Source organism: Myotis davidii, unplaced genomic scaffold (assembly GCF_000327345.1).
Source record: "Myotis davidii unplaced genomic scaffold, ASM32734v1 scaffold497, whole genome shotgun sequence".
Taxonomy (NCBI): Eukaryota; Metazoa; Chordata; class Mammalia; order Chiroptera; family Vespertilionidae; genus Myotis; species Myotis davidii.
Genome location: NW_006288434.1, coordinates 2,443,194 through 2,456,420, shown reverse-complemented (window position 1 = coordinate 2,456,420; position 13,227 = coordinate 2,443,194).

The following is a 13,227-nucleotide window of genomic DNA, read 5'->3' as shown; positions in this document are numbered from 1 at the left end:
CAACCAAACTGTGAGCATTTGGAGTCCTCATCTGCATGAGGACAGACCAATCAGGTGGGCTTAGGGCTGGGGCTGTGAAGACAGTGCTACTGGACTGGACCACTAGCTGGAGAGGGACCAGGATCAGGGATTTCTCTGTATATACTAGTAAGTAAGCTCCCCTGTGGCTTAGGGAGTGCACTTTCCCTTCCCACCAAAGACTAAAGACTGGGCTGGGGCTTGGGGTGGGGGTTGGGCCTGGGGCTGTGAATACAACGCTACTGGACTGGACCACAGCAGAGCAGAGCTGTCTAGCTGGAGAGGGCTACCTGACCCAGGACCACTCACAGCCATGCTATATCACAATTGAGCTGTTTGCCCGAAACAGTTGCCTTCGTCATCAACCCCAAATTGGGGATTCCTGTTGGTGTTGAGTTAGCGCCAATGACCACTGGATTGACAGATTCCAGAAACATTTTGGAGAGATCATCAATAAGCCTGTGTGACTAATTAGAAGTCGTGAGAGAAAAGGGTGGGAGGTCATCCCATTAACCCACACAGGAGGGGAGGAGGTGTTTACGTTTTGTTTATTATTTATTGCTTTTTCTTTAATATGCAGGAGGCAGGAGTTGGCCAGGAAAAAAACAGTTTATTCAATAAACATGTACTTAATAAACATAGTCCTGACTTAACAGTGGTTTGACTTAGAAATTTTCCTCTTTCCAATGGTGCAAAAGCAATATGCATAATGAATTGTGTGAGATATTCAGCGCTTTATTATAAAATTGGCTTTGTGTTATAATATGGCTGTGCTCAACTGTATGCTAGTGTAGGTGCTCTGGGCATGTTTAAGGTAAGCTAAGCTATGTTTAGCAAGTTATGTATAGTAAAGGCATTTTCAACTTATGATATTTTCAGCTTACAATGTGTTCATTGGTATATCACCTAATCTTAAGTCAAGGAGCATCTGTATACACTTACTAAGTGCAAACGGATTTTGTTTGCCTGCAGAACATGGAAATGTCACACAGGCAGCTGCAAATACCAGTGCAAGTAGTTGTCAGTCATCCGTTCATGGCCAGCTGGTGGTGGAAGGGTATGGATGAGCTCGTTCAGGAGGCCAGAGAAGGAGACAAGACCACCAGTTCTGGAACTGAGAAGGACATGGACTCTGGAGGCCACACTGAGGGAGAGGAAAGCATTTTGTGTGGGATGGTGAGGGCCAGGAAAGGGGCAAGAGTTTCCAGAAGCCGCGGATGGGCAGCCATTGTGTAAAATACAGCAGAGAGAAAGCCTGAGGCGAGGACCGGGAGGAGCAGGCCCTGGGCTCGATAATTAGGAGGTGGCCATGGCTTTGGAGACAGTGGCAGGGACAGAAGCCAAATTCCAGTGGGTGCAGGCAAGAAGAAAGTGAGGAAGCGCGCGCATCGGGGTAGGAAGTTTGGGGTAAAAGCAATGAAAGCAGTAGTGGCAGGGGAGGAAGGGTGGAGGATGGGAGCTTTCTTTTAGGTTGGAGTGGCGTTATTGTAGTCTGAGGGGAAGGAGCCAGGCCGGAGGAAGCCATCAAAAATACAGACGAGGGAGGAGACGGCCGGTGGAGCCAGGGCTCAGCTTCGGCAGGCAGCCCAGGGCTCACAAACACCGGGAGAAGAATGGCTCTGGGGTAACAGTGGGGATATTGTTCCTTTGAGGTAGAAGAAAAGGAGTTTCGAGAATGGTCCAGTCCTTCTGCCTGGGAAGCCATCCACGGTCATTTCTGTCTCCCAGGACAGCTTCCTAGCCATTCTCCTTTCCAGTCCCAGTTCCCAGAATGCAACCTGTTCTTTCCCCCTCGGATGCTGCCACCACTCCAGACTGAGGCTGGCTGGCGAGTAGCTGTAATATCTGAGGTTTCACCTTCGTGTCTCCAAAGGAGAAGCTGGGCCTTTAGCGGTTTGGAGTTGATGGTTACTCACCATGTGCGGAGAATCCAGCTGAAGTCACAGGCGTTGGGGATTCTCACGGTTCTTCAGTCACTAACGCTGTCCATTTTTCCTTTTCCTTTCCTCTCCTCTCTGAGCTTCTCACGTGGCATGTTGCTTCCAGGTGCTTTGCTGACCATTCCCTCCTTCCTAAGAGGCTGTCTCCTGCCCGGCAGGTGTGCTCAGTGGTTAGGCGTGGACCCATGCACCAGGAGGTTGCAGGTTCAATTCCTGGCCAGGGCACATGCCTGGGTTGTGGACTCGGTCCCCGGTAGGGGGCATGCAGGAGGCAACTGATCGATGTTGAGGCTTCCCTCTCATTGATGATTCTCTCCCTCTCCCAGCCTTTCGCTCTAAAATCAATAAAATCATTTTTTTAAAAAAAGGCTTTCTCTGCCTGGTATTAATGACATTAAATCTCCTTGTTGTCCTCCTGCCCACATTCCCCTGCCCAGGGCTCGGTCCTAAGCTCTTCTTTTTCCCAAATACGCTCTCTCCCTGGGTCATCTCATCCAGTCCCATCACTTTAACTCTCCTCTCTGCTGACAGAAGAAATGTCTAAACCTGTGGAGAGTTTTTTGAAGAGTCTATTTGAGCTGAACTGATGACAATTGCCAGGAAGCAAGCTCTCAGATGCTCCGGAGAATAACGTTTTGCAGTTTCTTTATGGATTGGAAATTAAGGAGGGAATGTAAGGAACATTGCATGAAGATGGGAGAAAGCAAGGTGGGGATTGGATTACAGCAGGGATTTTCAACCGGTGTGCCACAAGAAGTTTTAAAACACGCGATACCTGACTATTTAGTCAGGGGCACTGACCTCTTTTTCCTTAGATGGTCAAATTAAAAGATGACAACGGCCAACACAATAATAGCCGTTGGGTGTGAATGAATCAAAATTTTACCCACTTTTTGTCAGATTGGCAAAAAATATATTTCTTGGTGTGCCACAAAACTTCAGTAATTCGTTGATGTGTGCCATGAAGTGAGAAAAAGGTTGAAAATCAATGGATTATGAAAAAGTTAAGATTTTGTGCCCTCTTGAGGGTGGTTATGCCTTTAAGAGGTTATTACTTCTGGCATTTCTAAGGTGTGTTGACCTAGATGCAAAAACAGTTGGTAGGGCTGGCTTAAAACCATCACTAAAATAGTTATAGGCCTGGGGCAGGACTACCCACCACCCTCTGCCCAGTTAGGGATTTATGACCAGCTCCCCCCGTGAGGTGACTTTCCGTAGAACCCCTTTTTTATCCACATCTCTGTGGTGAAGTCTCCCCAGTTCTGACCTCGCACTCCAACACCAGAACTCCCCTCCTTGTGACTGACATTTTCACGTGGCTGTCTCACAGGCCTCGCAATCTTAACACGCCCCAATTTTCTTCACCTCCATCTGCCCTCCCTCTAATTCAACTCAATATATGCTGGTAATTTTTCCACGTTTTCTTAACCAAAACCCGAGTCATCCTTCATTCTTCTCTTTCACTTGCCTCCCAAATGGCATCAACAGTAAATCCCTCTGACTCGCCATCTAAGATATATTGAAATCTGCCCATGCCCTCCATCTCCAGTCTAGATCAGTGCTACTCAAAAAGTGGTTTGCAGACCAGTGGCGTCAGCAGCACCTGCGAGCTTGTTAGAAATGCAGAACTCTTGCTCTGACCGGTGTGGCTCAGCTGGTTGGAGCCTAGTCCCATACACGAAAGGTGGCAGGTTCCATTCTGAGTCAGGATACAAACTCAGGTTGCGGGTTCGATCCCTGGTTGGGGGCGTGTGTGGGAGGTAACCAATCGATGTCTCTCTTTCTCTCACGCTCTCCCCTCCCCTTCCTTTCCTCTCCTTCAAATCAATTTTAAAAATTAAAATTACTTTTAGAAAAAGGAAATTAAAAAATCTTGAGAATCAGAAACTCTGGGATGGGGACCTTCGGAGGATTCTGACGCTCCCTAAAGTTTGAAAAGCAGTACTCTGCTACAAGCCTTTATGATCTCTGTCCAGGCCACCTCAATAACCTCCAACTCAGAGGTTCTCAACCTGTGGGCCGCGACCCTCTGGGGGTCGAACGACCCTTTCACGGGGTCGCCTGAGACCATCGGAAAAACATATGTAATTACATATTCTTTTTGTGATTAATCACGATGCTTTAATTAGGTTCAATTTGTCACAATGAAATTGGGGGTCACCACAACAGGGGGAACTGTGTTAAAGGGTCGCGGCACGAGGAAGGTGGAGAACCACTGCTCCAACTGGTCTCCAGATTTACTGCTTTGCCTCCCTACAGCCTGTCTCCTAGCAGCCAGATTGAGTGAGTGTTCCTAAAAGAAAAACAATTAAATCAGATTACATCACACATGTACACACCCTCCCCGCCCCCATCACCAGTGTAAAACCTCCCATAGCTTCCCACTGGACATAGTACAATCCGGGTTCTCTTTTCTGGTCCACAGAGTCCCAAGGTGAGATCTGGCCACGCCTGTCACTCCTGCCTCTGCCAGCACCTCCCTTCCCACTGCCTCCAGCCTCCAGGTAAACGGCCCCTCCCTTCGACAGGTGCACCCAGCTTGTTCCCGTCGTGTACTGGCTGTTCCTCGGCCTGACGTGCTCTTCCCTTGAACTTTAATAGCTGATTTCCTCATGCCATTGGCTTCTCATTGAAAGCGGCACCTTTAGCGAGACCTTCATCAGCTCACCGGAGTAGCCCCTCTACCAAACTGCATGGTTTTAACCCTCTGCATAGCACTTACTACTATCAATTAAATTATTGTCTTGTTTACTTATTGACAAATGTAATCTAAATATTATGAGAATAGGGACCAGGTTTGTCTTGTTCACTGCAGTGTCCAACTACCTGGAACTGCCTGGCACATAGTAGACGCTCAATAAATATTTACTGAGTGAACTTTCCTTCTTCCTTCTTTGTAGGCCTGAGGTTGCTGTGTGTGAACTAGTATCCACCAGATGCCCACTTACTCCTCTCGTGTGGCTGTGTGTCTAGGAGCCTGCAGGCAGTGCCTCGTCTCTGTGGCCCTATCCACATGATAGCATGGTCCTCCCAGAGCACATCTCACAAGGAGGCAAGAACCCAAAGAGACATTAACCTCCACAGGAGGCGAGAATGGGAAGAGGACGTCAGCAGGCTACTTTCTTGGGAGGAAATCCGAGTCGATGCCCGAGGGCCTCTATTTTTGTTGCGTACTGCCGTAGGGGGAGTTGCCTAGTTTTTAAGAACCTGAGTGTTGTGGTCAGAGATGTCTGGGCTCAAGCCCTGGCTCTGCCATTTACTGCTGTGAGGTCTTGGGCAAGCTCCTGACACTCTCTAAGCCTCAGTTTCCCCATATATCAATCTGGATAATAACTGTATCTACAACGCAGAACTGTTGAGAGTCTTACATGTAATATCTCGAATAAACTAGGCAGATCGTCAGCCACCCCATACATGTCAGCTATTATTATTGCTGCTATTATTTTATACTGAGAGAGAGGAAACTATGAATAATACCGAGGACTCAAAAAAAAAAAAAAAGGTACTACATGCTCATAATAAGAAAAATGCATGCTCGAAGTACATTGAGATCTCATTCAGCACCTTCCAAATTGGCAAAGCCTAGAAAGTCAGCTGACACTGTAGGTGGAGATGTAAGGAAGCTGGTGGGAGGGTGAACTGGTACAACACCCCCTCTCCCCTGCACCTCTGCAGAGAACATTGGCAATAGCTAACAAAATTCCAAGTGAACGTACGCGTTGGCTCAGCTAGTCCCCTTCTAGGAATTTTTGCTGCAGATATTCTGGCACGTGTACAAAATGATGTATGGAAAGGTGATTGCAGCACTTTTTGAGTATCAAAATACTGGAAGCAACATCTATATCCATTAGTAGGGAACTGGTTAAATATATAACGTGGCAAATAAAATGAGAAAGTTTCTTTACGTGCTGATATGGAACACTTTCAAAAATAGATTGGTGAAAAAGCAAGGTGCAAGATCAGATGTAGAGTAGGACCCAGCAAAGAGCAGGCCATGGGGAAAATGTATATGTGTACATATCCTCTTGTATAACTGGAAGGTCTCTGAAAGAACAGAGTAGAAGAAAAAATTCTTAGTGTACACTCTTTTGTATCTCTTGAATTTTGAACTGTGTGGATGCATTATCTCTTTTTTAAAAAAAGGCAAACATTCTGATTTTTGAAAACTTAATGGTTAGTACTGATGCGCAATGCCTCTGACTTGTTATGTGATGACTGGACCTAGGAATGTTACATCTCTTCTAATAATAACTAACTTGAGAGTCAGAGGCAATAACGAAGAGCCCTGGCTGGTATGGCTCAGTTGATTGGGCGTCGTTCCATCCACCACAAAGGTTGCCAGTTGGATTCCTGCTCAGGGCACATGCCCAGCTTTTGGATTCAATCCCTGGTAGGGGGTGTGCAGGAGGCAGCTAATTGATGTCTCTCTCTCTCCTTCTTCCTTTCTCTCTCTCTCTCTCTAAAAATTAGTAAAAATCTTTTTTGAAAAGGCAATAACAAAGATACTGAAAAATCCAAAAATTCTTGGATGCTGTTCTTCAGGGTGTAATAGTTGGCTTACAAAGAAGATGCCGGCGAGCAGATAATAAACTGTGCCTGTGGTTATCTATGTCATCCTGAAGAGAATGTTCTAAATTTCTTCTAAGTGTTTGAAAACAATTTTTTTCTTTCTCATTTTCAAGCATAAACACAGATAGCATGTAGCTGGAAGAAAAAATAGCACGCATCTGGAAGTTTTCAAGCAATATGGTTGTGACTGTTCTCGTTTAGAAAGAGCAAGAAGGAAAGGGAATATATTCTTCTTTACATCTCTTCTGCACTTCTTTTCGCTAGAGATTTTGTGGGGAGAACCCGAGGACGAAGAGCTAGGAGGAAGGTGAAGTCGGCCCCCTGAGGGCACTGCCTCTCCATTTTAAGAGTTTCTTTTCATGGCACCCCTGTCGGTCCTGCCAAACTGGCGATTCCTCCAACTTCCTTACCAACACATGGTCAAACCGTATGCATTTCCCCCTGGCCTCTGATTTCTTTCTAACCCTCTGACTCCCTGTGAGTTTATTTGCCCTGTATTCTGCGACTGAGGGCTCAGGGGATCTTACACAGGTGTTGATATTACTTAATTGGGTATTTAATTTTACAAACATTTATTGAGTTCCTACTGTGTATCTGGCACCACATCAAGGGAGACAGGATTAGAATACGGTGTGAGAAGTACCTGAGTGTTATGTAAACACCACGAAGGAGCACCGAACCCAGCTTTGGTGGGAGAGGATGTTAAGGAGAGATTCCGGGGGAAGTGGAAGTTAACCTGGGGGAGAGGAGGATCGGAAGGGTGACAAGTGGGGGTTGGGCATTGGAGGTGAAGGCCAGAGTGAGGAGGGGTCCTCTGGTGATGGTGATGTCAGCGAGAGCAAAGACTTGAAAGTAAGAAACCCTCGTTGGGTGGTGTGTGTATGCATTCATTCATTTTAACCAGGGCATGATGACGGACGTGTGCAGCAGAGAGAAGGGAGAGTTTCAGGAAGGAGGAAGTCACCAAGAACGTCAAATGCAACCGAGGGCCATCGAACAACAAGGAATAGGTCATTGCTGACCTTTACAAAGCAGTGTCTCAGGATTGGGTAGGACCTGAGCCAATGACATGGAGTGACATGAATACAAGGTTATTACATTTTTATTATTTTTTTCAGGCTACCGGAGATTGGAGCATGTTTACAGACCAAAAGAAAGGCACCTGGAGACACGAAGAGAGTAATGATTAATAGAGCAAGGTACAGGAAGATAAAGCTGAGCCTGGCTTTGGCCGTGAGAACGTCACTGGTAACCTCCAAGACAGCGGGCTCAGCAGCATGGCGGGAGTTGGGGGTGGCGGGGTGTGGAGCAGAGGGAAGTGGAGTGAGGAGGGCAAGGGCTCAAGAGCTGCCACTGGAGCATAGGAGATGCCGTGGGTAGGGTGGGAACAGCCAGACCTCAGCAACAGGAGAAAGGGACTCAAGGGTGTGATTACCCACGAATTCCTGTTTTGGAAAACAGAATGTTCAGAAGCTGGTAGGTCAGGGCTTAGGGTGCTTGCCTGTCCCGGACACGTACATGCATTGAACTAGAAACAACACCAGAAACCAACCTCAGCCGGATCTGCAAGGGCAGCCTGACCTTTGCCACTCCCTAGCTCTCTTCCTGAGAGTGGCTGCTTACCTCCAATTAGTCAATTATTTACAATCTTTAGTATTAGCCAAAAAGGCGCCGTTTCGCATTCAGTAATCCTGGGTTCCATTCTGGGGATGACCGCCCCTTGCTAACCATAGCCATTACCTTGTATCAAGCACCTCCCTGTATTCGTGTTCAGCCCTGGGAAATGCATCAGCCCCCGGACCTCTACACAGGTGAGTGAGTGAAGCAGGGTTATTCAGGGACCTGACATCTGTGTCTCGGCCAGGAAGCGTCACAGCCAAGACGGAAACAGACTGTAAAACCAGTAGCCACCGCGCAGGCGCACCTATAATCCAATACTTCCCTCAGATTTCTTTTTAAAGGGTCTCATAGGTGGAATTCAAGAGAAAACAGAGAGGATATCATTGTTTTACGTCGTTTTTGCTTCAAAATACATAAAGTCCATTATTTTTAAAATTAAAAAAATTTTTATTAGACAAAATTCAAACGTTTATTTCACATAAATAAAGGATGATACTACACAGAATTAACTGTCGCACTTTGCTGTTTTCTCCCAGACTTCCTCTAGGCATGACTGTGTGTATGTGTATAAGTATATGTGGATGTGGATATATTTCCCTATAGGAAGAGCATCATATGAACATACCCACACATAAAAATATAGTTTCAACACTATGTTTGACGGCTGCCTTGGAACACTTTTGTAACAGACTTATCTATCCACGATGTACTTGGGAAGATAAATGATCATAATAAGATTACCTTACATTTTACTTAATAGATGCTAGGAGGACATCTGTTCAAATTTTTGTTTTGTTTTTTATTTTTATTGATTGATTTGAGGGACAGAGAGAAACATTGATTTGTTGTTCCACTTATGTATGCATCCCTTGGCTGGTTCTTATATGGATTAAACCTTATAGGATTAAACCTTCAACCGTGGCATATCAGGATGATTCGCTAACCCAGCAGTTCTCAACCTGTGGGTTGTGACCCCTTTGGGGGTCGAACGACCCTTTCACAGGGGTCGCCTAAGACCATCGGAAAACACATATATAATTACATATTGTTTTTGTGATTAATCACTATGCTTTAATTATGTTCAATTTTTAACAATGAAATTGGGGGTCACCACAACATGAGGAACTGTATTAAAGGGTTGCGGCATTAGGAAGGTTGAGAACCACTGCTGTAACCAAATGAGCTACCCAGCCAGGGCTGTTCAAATTTTTAAATAATTTGTTTTGAAGTGCCCTAATTGTTCAATATAGTTTGGAGGGTGGGAGAGGATAGAGATTAGTCTCTCAGAAGCCAGACTGCCTGGGCTTAAGTCCCAGCTCCCCAATTTATTAATGTGTGATCTTGAAAGAGTTGGTTAGCCTCTCCGTGCCTCAGTTTCCTGATCTGTATAAAGGGGAATAATACTACCTGGATGAGTGAGACCATGTAAAGTGCTTAGAGCAGTACCTGACTCATAGTAACATTCAATCCATGTTTGTGTTTCAAATGACATGCCTCTGTATTATGTTTAAAAAAAATTGCTGAGTCATTTAGACCAAAAAACCCAGTTAGTTTGACACAGCTGTGGCAGAGGTAGAAGATTTCGGGGTTGATTCCTGGAATGGGGACTGAGAGTTTGTATATTTACAGAACTCTCCAGGTGAGTGATTCTTAGAATCAGGTCTGTCTGACACCCAAATCTATGCTTATAACAGTTATGCTCTACGGCTTCTTTCACACTCAATATGAGTGCGCTGTGCTCTGAAGTTTTCCTTACCTCCCTTACCTTCTGCTTTAACTCACAAAACGAGGCCTGTTAGCTGGTGGCCATTAGGAGGAAACCCATGGTTTCTTCCCAAGAACACAGCAGCCTTCTGAGAGCCCACCTTTGAGACCCAACTCCTTAGTAAAACCTCCAAAAGAAAAGTCCGAGATGGATTCCAGAAAGTTAAATATTTTAAAAAAGCATCCATTTGCCATTGTTTCCATTATAAATTACTAAATAAGGATCAGATCCCACAGACCAGGCTCAGCTGACGCCAGCCCTTCGCCCCCTCAAAACTGCTACAGCCTCACCCTCTTCACCAGCACTACCCATACCTGGCCATCTCTGAGTTCCTCTGCCAAGAGGCTCAGCTCCTTGTGCCTTAACCATACCACTAATCCTAAACCAACCGAAACCCTAACCCTAACCCTAGCTGTAGCCCTAATACTAGACCTAACCCTAAACCCAGCCACAGTCCTTGCACTCACCCTTGCCCTCGCCCTAGCCCTAATTCTACTCCCACCAAAACTCGAGATCTAGCCTTAACCCTAAATCTAACCCCACCCCTACCCCTCACCATAACTCTAGATCTAGCCTTATCCCTAACCCTAACCCTAGCCCTTACCATAAACCAAACCCTACTCCTACCTCTACCCCTAACCCTAACCTTAACCCTAAACCTAGCCCTGATTCTACTCCTACCGCTACCCCTACCCCTACCCTCACCCCTAACCCTAACCCTAAACCTAGCCCTACTTCTACTCCTACCACTACCCCTACACCTAACCCTAACCCTAGCCCTAACCCTAGCCCTAACCTAACACTAACCCTAACCCTAAATCCTAGCCCTAACCCTAGCCCTAGCCCTAACCCTAACCCTATTCCCCATTCCCCACCTGCTCCAGCTTTCCCAGGCCCTGGTGTTTTCAATGATTCCTTATGACCTGCTCCTCACCTACCTCAAAGCCACCTGGGCAGGTGTTTAAAACGCACTTTCTAGGGCACCACCTCCTGAGGTCAGCATAGAGCTCACCAACAGGGGGGGGAGGGGGGGGCAGATCCCCACGCCCGGCTCAGCTGACCCCAATCCTGCGCCCCCTCAAAACAGTTACAGCCTTCACCCTCTTCACCTGCTCCCCCCATGCCGGGCCATTCCTGAGCTCCTTTGCCAAGGCTGCGCTCCTGTGTCCAATCATTCAGCAAACATTCAGCCCCTGCCCTCTGCCAGGCACTCGCCCTCGTCCTGGGATACTGCAGCAACGGACAGACACTGTCGAAGTCACATTCTGGATGAGCGGAGGCCGATGATGAACAGACACAAGAAAACATCAGGTACAAATGCTACAGAGAAAGGTGTGTGGGGGAGGCTCCGTTAGGAAGGTCTCATGGAGGAGAAAATGTTCAAGCAGAAACTGGGAAGTGAGAAGGAAACCCCTTGAGGAGAGCAGGGAAGGTCCCCCAGGTGGAGGGAACAGTGATTCCCCGAGGTCGGAATGAGTGTGACATGTTCAGGGAAGGCAGAAGCCCCATGGGACAGGGACAGGAGAAAGGGCGAAAGGCATGAGGAGAGGTCAGAAAGCTTAATGAGCCAGATGTGGGGATTTTGTTGTTGTTCATCCTCTCCCGAGGATATATTTTTTCCATTGATCAGTTTTAGAGTGGAAGGGAGGGGAGGAGAGAGAGAAACATAGGATTTGAGAGAGATACATCGATTGGTTGCCTTCCGCATGCCCCCCGCCCCCGACTGGGGCGGCGGGGGGTGGGGATGTCAAACCAGGTCATTCCTGGTCCGTGCCCTTAACCAGGAATCCAAACCATAACCCTTTGGTGTGTGAGCCGATGCTCTAACTACTGAGAAGCACAGGCCAGGGCCAGATGTGGGGATTTTACTCAAGTGACAGGGGAGGCTACTAGAATGACAGAAATTTGTCACTCTGGCTGGCCAGCACTTAAAAGCCTTTCTTATTTTGGGGAATCACAAAACTAATGGGCAGCAGGGTCCTAGTTCTCACCATAGAAGCCAAGGCTTTGAAGGGGTAAGAGAGGTACTCTCTCCTGTGGCATTTAGAATAAGGCCCATCAGGTGCTCCCACCTGGGACTGAATCGTGAGGGTGTGTCTCAAAGACGCTAGGTCAGTTAGGAATTAAGGTGGCCGCGGTGCCGTCAGGTGTGCATGCGGATACGTGTGCAAAGGCAGCAGAGTCCGGCATATGGTGACCGATGTGCACGGACCCTGGCTGCCCCTAAGTGTCCTGTGGAAAGGGGTCAGGAGTTCCATCCTCAGCAAACCATCCGGGAGCTTCACTGGGCCAACCTTCCTCTGCCCCTCGGCCTCCAGGCTTCCTCTTGATTCTCTGAGCCCCACAGTCACTCTCAGGACATTTCTCTTCTCTTTGAAAGTGAGCCAGTGCTGGTTTCTATAGTTTGAAACCTCTGGACTAGTTCAGCAGAGGAGGGATATAATAGTCTGAGGCACATTTTCAAAAGTGGAAAATGAATTAAAAGGGGCATCAGGCCCAGCCAGCATGGCTCAGTGGTTGAGCATTGACCTATGAACCAGGAGGTCATGGTTTGATTCCCGGTCAGGACACATGCCTGGGTTGCAGGCTTGATACCCAGTGTGGAGAGTGCAGGAGGCAACCTATCAATGATTCTCTCCCATCACTAATGTTTCTATTTCTCTCTCCCTCTCCCCTCCTCTCTGAAATCAATAAAAATATATTTTTAAAAGGGGGAAGGCATTGGCCAGAGGCCAGTCAGAAAATCACACTAAATCTTTCAAATAGAGGGGCTTTAGTAGGCAGGAAGCTTGCCCTGGCTGGTTTGGTTCAGTGGATAGAGCGACAGTCTACAGACTGAAAGGTCCTGGATTCAATTCTGGTCAAGGGCACATGCCCAGGTTGCGGGCTTGATCCCAGTGGGGGGCATTCAGGAGGCAGCCTATCAATGATTCTCTCTCATCATTGATGTTTCTATCTCTCTCTCCCTCTCCCTTCCTCTCTGAAATCAATTAAAAAATATACTAAAAAAGAAAAGAAAAGAATGCGTTCACAGGCATTAGAAAGAGTAAAAGAAAAAAGGAAAAGGGTTGTCACCTAGGAATTAATAATTGCAAGAAGCAACTCTTACCTCCTGAGGCTGGAGAGCAGGTGGTATCACTGTTGTCTAGGAGCCTGGAGGAGGGCCCCACGGGGCTGCTGCTTGGATCTCTGAGGGAAGCTCTGCCCTGCTCAGACCACTGAGAAGGGGGTGTTGGGGGCTGGTGCTTCCACCAAAGGGGTGTGGCTCTGCAGCTTCTCAGACGCCACAGGGGCACAGCTCAGCGGGTGAAAGAG